Source organism: Sminthopsis crassicaudata, chromosome X (genome assembly GCF_048593235.1).
Source record: "Sminthopsis crassicaudata isolate SCR6 chromosome X, ASM4859323v1, whole genome shotgun sequence".
Lineage (NCBI taxonomy): Eukaryota > Metazoa > Chordata > Mammalia > Dasyuromorphia > Dasyuridae > Sminthopsis > Sminthopsis crassicaudata.
The window spans coordinates 88,598,615-88,609,253 of record NC_133623.1 but is presented as its reverse complement, the minus strand read 5'-3'; the positions used below and the strand labels follow the sequence as shown (position 1 = coordinate 88,609,253).

Genomic DNA, 10,639 nt, shown 5'->3' with positions numbered 1-10,639 from the left:
TGAATATCTCCTGAGGGTGTGCTCTAATGGAACTAAAGTGGATAATTTTTCCACAATTGACTTACATAGGCTAGGGGACACACATACACAGACAAGCAAACAATGAGACAGGATTTTCAAGAAGAGCCAAAGTCCTAGGTCAAGTGGTCCCTTAGGCTTTGCTAGACTATACTGCTCCTACCAAGTAGGGTGGCTCTGAATGCCCAGTGCCAGCTTCCTGGTTTAGGTCAAGAGCCCGCCTCACCCAGGAGTTTGCCCTTTCTGGCTTGATCCGAACCCAGAGTTCTCTCTGATGTCTGTGCTCCCCGACCTGGGGAAGAGGGGCTGGCTACTCCAGTCTGAGCTCCTTCTCCCCTTCTTCTCCAGGCTGGTGCCTTAGCTCCCCCAGCTCTGACGGCCTGTCTGCAAGGGTGGGAACAAGATGCCTTCTTGCCCTCTGCCCCACGCCACCTCCCTCCCAGCAGTTCGGCCATCACTGAGGAGGGCCACCTATCTTCCTTCTCGGAGGTCCTCTTGTCACCCCTTTGCAGAAGTCTAAGGGTTTAGCTTGGGAGCTGTGCCGGGCTGCAGAGGAGGTGTGGAAGCGATTCTAGAATAGCCTGCAAGGAAGGGCCTTTCCTGACCTGGTGCCTCTAGGATGACTGTGGAAATGCAGCATTTTAAGAGATAGACTAGTGGCCTTTTTCTGGGCTTTCAACCCCATCCGAGACGGTCACTGCATTTTTGGTCCTATGCCAAGGTAACCAAGGAAATCTGGCTCCTCTCTCCTTGGCATAAGAACACTAAGGCTTTAAGATGTATCACTCACAAACATAAATGTTCCCTTAGTGAAGTGCTTCTCAAAGTTTTTGGTTTCACAACCCCTTTACACTTTAAAAAATTATTTAGGACACAAACTGCTTTTTTTAAAAATGTGGGTTTATACCAATGGAAATTTACTACATTAGAAAAGAAATCTGATAAAATTTTAAGATATGCATTTATTAATTTATTGTAAAATGACAATGATAAACCCATTATATATTAACATCAAATAGATCATATACATCTCACAGCTATAGATAGGAGATATTGTCTTAACCAAAGAAGAGATAGAAGTAATTAAAAAATTAGAACAGATAACTTTGATTACGTGAAACTGAAAAGTTTCTACACTGACAAAATGAATGCACGGAGGGATAACAAGAGAAATGGCTGAAGGGGAAAAAAATCTTGGTATTAAATTTCTCTGATAAGGATTTGGTATTATGTGTGTGTATGTGTGTGTATACATATGTATGTATACACACACATATATACATACACACATATACACACATAGAAAATACAACATATAATATATATATATATAAATATCATATATATATAATAGTCATTCTCCAATAGATAAGTGGTCAAAGGATATGAACAAATGGGTCTCAAAGAATTTATAATCATATGAAAGAATGCTGAAAATCACTTATCAAAAGAAAAATGTAAATCAAAAGGACCTCGAGGTCCTTACACTCTGCAAATTGGAAAAAAAAATGGCAATGGTCAATGTTAAAGGGGTTGTTGATGGGTAGGCACACTAATACATTGTTGGTGGAGCTGTGAAATGGTATCATCACTTTGGAAAGCAATTTGGAATTATGTAAAAATAGTGACTGAGATGTCCATAACCTTTGAACCAGAGACTCCTATTACTGGGCTCATAAAGGGCAGCGAGGTGATGCTGTGGATAGAAAGCTGGGCCTATTAGTCAGGGAGACTCATCTCCCTGAGTTCAACTCTGGCCTCAGATACATACTTCTTAGCTGCGTGACCCTGGGCAAGTCACTTCATCCTATTTGCCTGTTTCCTCATCTGCAAAATGATTTGGAAAAGGAAATGGCAAATTGCTCCAGTATCTGCAAAGAAAATCCCAACTGGGGTCACAAAGAGTCAAGCACGACTGAAACGACTGAACAACACCACCACCCCAGGGAAGCTATATAATAACAAAGTCTTCATATACACCAAAATCTTTATAGCAGCAATTTTTGTGACAGCAAAGGATTGGAAAGAAAGTAGATGCCCATCTACTGAAGAATGGTTTAACAAATTGAGATACACAAATATAATGAAAAATTACTGCACTGGAAAAAAATGAGGTTGTGTGATACATAGAGAAGCATGGGAAGACCTACCTACATAAGCAGAGCCAAGAAAATAATATACACAATAACTACAATAATGTAAATAAAACAATACACTCCAAAAAGATCAAAAGTGAGTATAAAAAATTATAAAGATCAAGCATAACTTGAATGAAGAGATATGAGAAGACAGCCCCATACCATCCCTGTGGTGGATGTGGGAAGTCCACAGGTATTGTGGACTTTGTACAAGTTTTTGGACTTTTTCAATGTTTCCATCAGTTACATTATTTTTTTTTCCTCTTTAAAATAATACTATTTGTTAGATGGCATGGCTCTTTGGAAGGGGAGGGGAAAAGTTACTGGAGAAACCTATGATGAGACAGACAACATCAATACAAACGTATTTTTAAAAAAAGAAAAGGAAAATAATTTACATTTTTCTTGTAACGGTATTGTTTTCCTTTGTAAGTCTTGTACATTTTATCTGATGCATTTCCTAACATTATTTTGAGAAGGGGACCCCCAGGCTTCAGAACTCCCCAGGGACCCACGGTACCACAAACAGGTAAGAGACCCTGTTTTTACAGCAACTAGAGAGAAACAAAGCAAAACCCAACCCATGCAAAGAGAAGGTCAGAGCCTTCTATGAAGTCAGCCTGGGTCTTCTCTGTCCCAACTGCCCAGCCACTGCAGGAGGCTCCCCTTGCATCTTGCTGGTGAAGCTATCCCCATCTGTCCAGGCTTGAGCATGGCTGGAATACTGCATCGAAGGCTTCTTTCAGTCCTGAATCAACCTCCTGCCTAGGAAGCTTGAATACTTGCTGGAGGTCCAGTGAACAAGTTTCCCCTCAGTCAAGGCCCTTTCAGCACCTGGCTTCCCGGGCTTTCCCCACAGTTAGTGGTCAGTGAGATTGACAGTCATGATGCTTTCATGAAGCATGTCTCATTCACCAGATCTGGAGATCAAAGGTGGCCAATGTCCTGGGATTACTATCCCAAGTCCTGCTCAGACTGAGGAGCTGGATCCCCAGAGCCTGGCTGTTTCCTTCCCTCAGGGCTCTAAGCTTAGCCTTGAGAAGACAGGGATATCATTCTAAGGCTGCTGAGCTTAAGAGTCCCAGTAGCGGGCTTCTTCCCTCCCACCATGATTACCATTTGACAACAATTAGTCAGCCTCAACTGATTAGCTCTTAGAAAGGTGGAGTGATTATGGTGGCAGACTTGAAAAGTTGTTATGTGTATCTCCCCTAATCCCTCCCCACCCCTCCCAATGTATAACACTTACACTGGCCCTCCAGTGACATCCAGATTCCAGGAAAAAATGTGGAGAGTCCAAGTGACATACTCACAGGTCCTTGAAGTCCTCCTTGCTGTAGTCCACAGGAGGCTGTCCTTATGGAAAAATGTCAATTCCCATGGGTGCAATTGCCACCTTAATGTACATGATTCTCAGACCTGATTTTTTCAGTTCTGTTGTCTTCTCCCACATCCCAAAGGACTAGATCTCTCCAAATGGAGGTGTCCTACACTTTTCCATTTAATATATCCCAAAAAAAACACGCATTTTCTTTTTCTCCCCTTAGAAGGAAAACAGAATATCCTCCCTTGCCAATCTGCCTTTTATTAGCCAGGAAATCCCCATGGCTCTAGCTGAGAGGCTCCCATTTTAGTCTCGTTCTCAACTTGGTATTCACCCCATAAAGTCAATCTGTACCCATGTTTTGTCTTTCCTAGCTTCATAAGATCTCTCCACAGCATGTTCCTCTTTCAATCATATAGCTTACAACTCATGATGAGGTTCTTTAGTCCTCAAGTCTGGACTATTATACAACAGCCAGCATTGAGGCTACCTATCGAACCCATCAGATGAAACAACCAAGCATTTAAAAATAAAAAAATGCAGGTTGTTTAATGGTGGCGTAATGGTGATTTCCGATTTGATTTTGGTTTTTTGTTTTTTACAATGAAAAGATGTAGCCTTTACAATCCTCAAGGAAAAAAAAAAAGCAAGAAGTGTTTAAGAAAAAATCCTCACAACAATCTGAACATAGCAATTCAATGTAACAAAACCAAAAAAGTCAAGATAAGGTTTGATTTCAAATTTTCAATAAAAATGCATAAAGGTGTAATGCAACAAGTGTTCAACTTGCAAGTTTAATTAGGCACCATTATAAAAAAAAAAAAAAAAAAAAAAAAAAAAGAGGGGGGGAGAAGCAAACATTTCAATTTTCTCCAGAATACATACCCCTGAACTAAATACTCTGAATTGTAACCAACTAGTAATCAATTGGTGGGAATAGAAATTTCTAACTCAAATTATAATGGCCCCTCCATTTCCCTTCCCACTTTGCAATTTGAGAATGTAGGTGGAGGGGAAGAAATCAAAACAAGGTTCCCACTGCTGCTGCTATTTGGCCTAGAAAACAATTTTGCAAATATTCAAGAAAGTCCAAGGCAAATAACACAAGTTTTCCATTCTAATCTCTACTGAAAAATTAAAAACTGAGATCTGCAATTTACTACATAAAACTGCACCCATGACCAGAGTAACCTTTTTAGAATTATATTAGGGCTCACCAGAGATTATGTTTGTAACCTTTAGCCTTTATCCAGGAAAAGAGATTCAGTTCAGATTGAGTTACAGCCAAACTTTAGATACTATCCATCTAGTTGGATAGGCGTCTGGAATTGCTGGGTTGCCTTGAGCAGGTGTAAACTAAACAACAGTGTGTGTGTGTGTATATATATCTATATCTATATCTATCTATATAGATAGATATAGATATAGATATAGATATAGATATATATATAACTCCACAGGAAGCAAATGGATTGAGGAAAGGTACGGCCTGTTAAATCTCCCCAGCTTCGGGCTCTTCAGAACTCCTTCTGTCTTCTGAACGGCCATTAGCACTCTCGTAGGAACGTTTCTTGTGTTTTGTCTCTCTGTCCCGGGGTGACCTCGAGCTCCTGTCTTTGTCACGTGAAGTTAGATCTTGGTCTCTTAAGGACCTCTCTTTATCTCCAGAATACCTTTCTTTTGAGGATCTCCTCTTGGACTGCTCTCTGCTCCGGTCTCTGGAGCTATGCCGGCTTCTCTGGTGGCTGCGGCTGCTGGAACGCGACCTGTGCCGATGCCGTTTCTCGTGAGACTTGGATCTGGTTCTCTTCCTTTCTTGGGAAGTGGACCGAGACTGATGTCTCCGATGTTCCCGGGATCGAGATCTTTTGGGATTCTTGCTATGTGATCTGGACCTTCTCAACTTCTCCCTTTCTTCTCTCTCTCTCTCTTCTCTGCGCTTCAGGCGTTCCTGATTTCTTTTCTCTTGCTTCTCGGCCACAACCCTCTTTAGCTCTTGAAGCTTCTCTCTTATCTCAATAAATCCCAGGTGCAGTTTCCCCCCAAAATGGTCGGCCAGTCGCCTGTCGTTGTCGTGAAGACCCAAATAAGCAGAGCATACTTCACAGACTCGAAGTTTCTGCTGTTGGAAGCTGGAAGCCGGCATGGAATTCCGGTAGACCTCTTCCGCCTCTCTTTTCTTTGCTCGGGCTTTTTCGACTTCGTCCATCACTTTCTGGGACTCCTCCACGTTCCCTTCGGCTCCCAGCTGCTCTACTTTGGCTAGTAACTTGCCAATCTCCTCGTTAAGTTCGTGGACACGTTCGGCTTTGGCCGCCACCTCGGCGCTGATCTCTTCCTGAGTCTCTGCTAGCCTTTTCTTGGCCACTTCGGTTCTCCGATCGCAGTCCGCGATGAACGACTGCAGATGGTCCATGGCGTCGAGCTCAAAGAAAAAGTCCTGTTCTTTGGAGGCGATTTCGTAGTCTGCTCTCAAAGCCAGGTCGTGGACCTTCAGACACTCTCCCAGGTCCATCCTGGTTCCAGAAAGCACATCATGAGGACAGCAGTTGAGAAGGTGGCTCTTGCACACTCTGTCATCGCTGAATTTGATTCGCTGGCGGGTAGTGTCTCCGTCCCGGGAGGTGCCCATCAGCTGGTCCAGCATAGCACGCATCTGGGCGTGCGCGGACATGGCGGCGGCGGCGTAGAGAGCGAGCGACCCGGCGGCGGGGTGAAGAGAGAAGTAGAGCGCCGCCGGCCCTCTCAGGGCTAGGGGGCGGTGGGGCGGAGGGAGGGAGCTGAAGTCGCCGCCGCCGCCGCGGCCGCCGCCTCCGGGAGTGCGGCCGAGGGCCGGGGGGCCGGGGGGGGGGGGCAGGGACGGAGTCCGGGCGGAGGCTCGTCCTTACTTCGATGTCCGGGAGAAGGCAGCACCCTCGGCTTCCGACTCTGGTCCGCTCGCGCTCCGTCCGGCTCCCGCAGCAGAGAGGGCACGGGCCGAACAGGAAGGCGCCACCGCCGCTGCCGCCACCCTCCCGAAGCCGTCAGCCTTTCCCCCCCCACCCCCCCGGCCGGGAGCTGACGCCGCCGCTCGCCGCCACCGTCGCCGCCTACAAGAGCGCGCACGCTCCTCGCGCTCACTCATTTCCCGCGGGGACTCCACCAATCGGCGCTCACCCCCAGTACCTCCGCCCGCCCCCGCCGGGGAGGCGTTCCACCCCGACTCGCTAGTACCGCGTTCTTAAAGGCAAGGTAAGGTGGAAGTTGTTCCGAGGAGGTTCTTTCCCAGTGGTTCCCGATTCAAACCCACGCCCACCCTGAGCGGTCGGGCCGGCATCTGGTCCCCAGACGGACTAGCCGGGAGAAAGTCACGGCTCGCCGACATTCCCATTAGCTCCCCCGGAAGCACCCCCGATGCATTGTCCACGGCTGCGTGGCGGTTCGAGCCTGGGAAAGCGACTCCCAAAGGCGTCCGGACTCCCGCGTTCTTTCTTACTCGGTCCCAGCCCAGAAGCCACACAAAGAACGAGTGGGGAGGTGGGGGGGGGGGGTTGCTTTTGTTTTTTCTCTCTTACGGAAACCGATTTCCAATAGGCTGCCCCTTTAGCTGGCCGGGATGTTCTGCTGGCTCCGCCTGTCCTCCGTGGGTGGGACCAGGTTTTTGCTGGGAGAAGATCCAGCTGCACCAGACTGACGTGGAATTTGTCCCAGGAACATCAGGGTGCTGATGCTCCCAGTGTCACCCTAAGACCTCCCCCACGCACGTGGATGGAATAGAAGTTGTTCCAGTGCGGGGATCCCCGCAAACTCCAAAGTCTTTAGTGCCAATTTTAGTTATGCCTCCTAAGTGAGGCTGTTTTGGAAACCCTCTCAGCCCTCCTCCTTTTCGCCAAGTGGCAAGGCTTTGACTTTTATAAGAAGATTTCACCAGTGCTTGCATAAAAACACCAAGGCATCATTCCCTGGCAATTGTTTTACTTCCCCGTCCTCCTCCACGCAGTTGCTTTCTAACCGCCAACGGGCATGAAGAGTGTGGTGGGAAGCTCAATCACCCGAAATTCATGTCTCACTTCTAGGGTAAAGCTTTATTGAAGGGAAGTGATTTAACCGCCGGCTCTTAATTACACTTACCAGCCTAAAAGAAAAACTAGGCTCTTGTCAGATGATACAAGCTCAAAAGCTAACCTGCCCTCCTGAAGCCAGAATAAACCTTCTTTAAAAAGAAGCTTGCTCTTGGGGGCCTTTCGATCTGATATTAGACAAACCGCAGCACTTTGTAGATGGTCGAAGCGTTACTGATGCCTTGCATTCAAGTTAACAGTTGCTCCCTTTAGCATGCCTCGTACATATCTTTGATCCAAACACTGATATGGCGCACTCCATTTTGACCGGGAAGGCTAAGAGTTAACTTTTATAGAGAACTGAGCCGATAAAATGGCAGTCTGTATCTGGCTGGTCGACATCCAACAACTGTATAATTTAATTTTACAAGTATCACACATGCAGAGGATATCTAAAGGTCAAATTTCCAGCATCTGAAAGATGCTGACCTGAAGAATTTTTTGCCTCAGGCTGGCAAGAGTTTATTAAATGTGTGTTACATCTTGCCACCATCCTAGAAGAAATACATATTAAATCCAAGGCTTGGGAACCAGGGTTTTTTGTTTTTTTGTTTTTTTCTTTTCTTTCCTTAATCCACTGTTTCTCTCAATGTCTCAAGACAACCTGGAGTTGCCAAAAAAGTTTACACTTACTATCTCTAAATTTGTACATATACTTAATTTCTGTAATATTTTTGTAAGTTGCCTTAATGTTCTCATGTGGCAGCAGAACAATAAAATTTGTAAGTCATCCTAAAAGTTGAAAATGGTAATGTCCAACATGTCATTGTGTAAGGAAAAATAAAAGTGCTGCAAGTAAATTAGAAAAAAAAAAACTAAACTAAAAAATAATTTATCATGTATTGCTGCTTTAAGAATGTAAGTTTAAAGCATTTGCTACAAAGGCTTTTTTAAAACTTGTGAAGGATTTAAGGTCAAATTTTGGGGATCTTCTACTTGGCTTTTTGATCATTTTTTTTTTTTACTCTAAAATTTGTAGTTTGCACTCAGAAAATAATACTTACAGAATCCTTTGAAAAATTCAGCATTGAGTATTATGTAGCATTCATATTTTGAAACTGGGAAAACTGCCTATTTGATTTATTGTTCTGCTGATTTTGAAATTTAAGAAAGGGAAGATGTTAATAATATCCCTCTTCTCGAAGCCTGATTGATGGAGATGAATGCTTTGCAGAGTTGGTGAGAGGCCAGTTCTTAACCAGTCTCCTTCTAGACTCATCAAGGGCCAGTCCCATTTTAGGGACTCATCAAAGATTAGAGTTGAATCACTTCAGGCATTCCTTGATTCTAGTTTAAAGAGAGAAGATGGAAGAGGCTATCCTCCCTTCTGAAATGACTGCAGAAACATTTGAGAAAAGCCAGCAGTTTCCATCATATCCCTGTTCCCTGCTGGCTGCTCTAGAAAGCTGAGTGGCTTTCCTCTGGGGTGAAATCCAGGCTCTTCTCTCTTGGTTGGGCTGAATTACTTTGCTGCCAATGGGAGAGCTCCTTCACTGTGCATTGCTCGATGTAGATCTTTCTGTGTGTACTTTCTCTGATTTCTGTTTTCCTATGATTTGGAAACATGGGTATCATTACTATTCTTCATCTGTGTTCATTGTGGAACCCCCATTAAAAAGATTTCAGCTAACTAACCCTGACCATATAAACAATTAAACTATTTACCTCACACTTCAAAACATTTATCTATCTGATAAGGAGAAGGAGTGGAAGTGAAATCACTTGGTTAGTCCAGAGGTGAGAAGGAGTGCTGTCAGTGGGCTAGGGGTCAAGCCTTGAATATGGAACTTGAGGTCCCCTTTTGCCACCCTAAAATTACAAATGCAACAGAATCTAACTTGAATCCAATCACAGTTCCTAAATTGTCAATATTTAAATAAAATAGCTACCCGTACCCTCACTCTCTTAAGAAACCAAACAACAAAATTTTAAAAATTAAAAAATTATTAAAAAGAGAAACTAAACTGACTTTCTCTGATATCCTGCTCCCCTTCCTAGCAGAAATTCCAGTCTCCCTTGGGAAAGGGTAAGGGCAATGTCTCTTCTGCACCCCTTCAAGCCACACACATGATAGTCCTCAAAACATGGGCCTCCCCACAAGTAGACTTCTCCAAACATGGGTCTCACTCTTATCATACAGATTAAACTTAAAAATGTGTCATACATAAATTTTTTAAAGAGCTGGTTATTAAACATTTACCAGCACATTCCTGGGTAGACATATAGTCCGATTGATGACTATATATAGCTAGGTATCTTCTAGAGATGATTACTGTCATGCATGAGCATGCATAATCTGGCTAAAAGGTGCCTATAAAATCTTCATGTATTCTTCTTTTTCATATACTCTAAGATCCAGATATATTTGATAAGTAATTAAGGAAGGAAAGAATGAAGGAAGGGAGAATTAAAGCATTTGTTGAATGTTTAATAGGTGCCAGTTTCTGTGTAAAATGCCGAGTCTAAAAGTAAAAGTAAAAGAAAATAGTCCTTGAGCTAAGAGAGGTTTATATAAAAGCGGGAGAAGAAAACAACTCGAAGATCTTGACAGAAACAATGGAGGGAATGGTTTCGAGCTGGGGTCTGGGAAGGAAGATGAAGGCTGCTTCCAGGCAACATAAAAGGCTTCTGAGCTCAGTTGTCAGAGCATGTCTTTGAGGTTGCAGTTGTGAGCGGCTGGAAGGTTCGTGTTGTCCTGGACAAAGACGGGAGTTATCTTGTGAACATGTTCTGAATATGCCAAGTTTGGGACATCCATTTCAAAATAGCAGGCAGCCATGTCTCCTTTCTCTAGCCCCTTCCTTTTGTAAGGAAGTGGAGGGACGGTGTCAGGATTGAAGCCTGTCTCTGTTAGAGATTGAAGTGGTGCCCTTATGGTATGAAAAGTGGACCCAGTTCTGTATGGGAGTATGAATAACTCTGCCCTTATTTCAATCAGGCCTAGTGGTGTGACTCCTCCTCCTCCTCTTCTTCCTTCTCTTTCTTTTGTTGCTGCGGCTGCTACTACTACTATTACTACTACCTCTGATGGAAATGATTACAATTATACTAGCAACTTG

General features: G+C 44.1%; 1 pseudogene; it reads right to left on the bottom strand.

Annotated features, from left to right (window-relative positions):
• Positions 1-960: 960 nt before the first annotated feature.
• On the bottom strand, positions 961-6,922 carry LOC141548882 (putative RNA-binding protein Luc7-like 2 pseudogene; annotated as a pseudogene).
• Between the last annotated feature and the right edge of the window lie 3,717 nt (positions 6,923-10,639).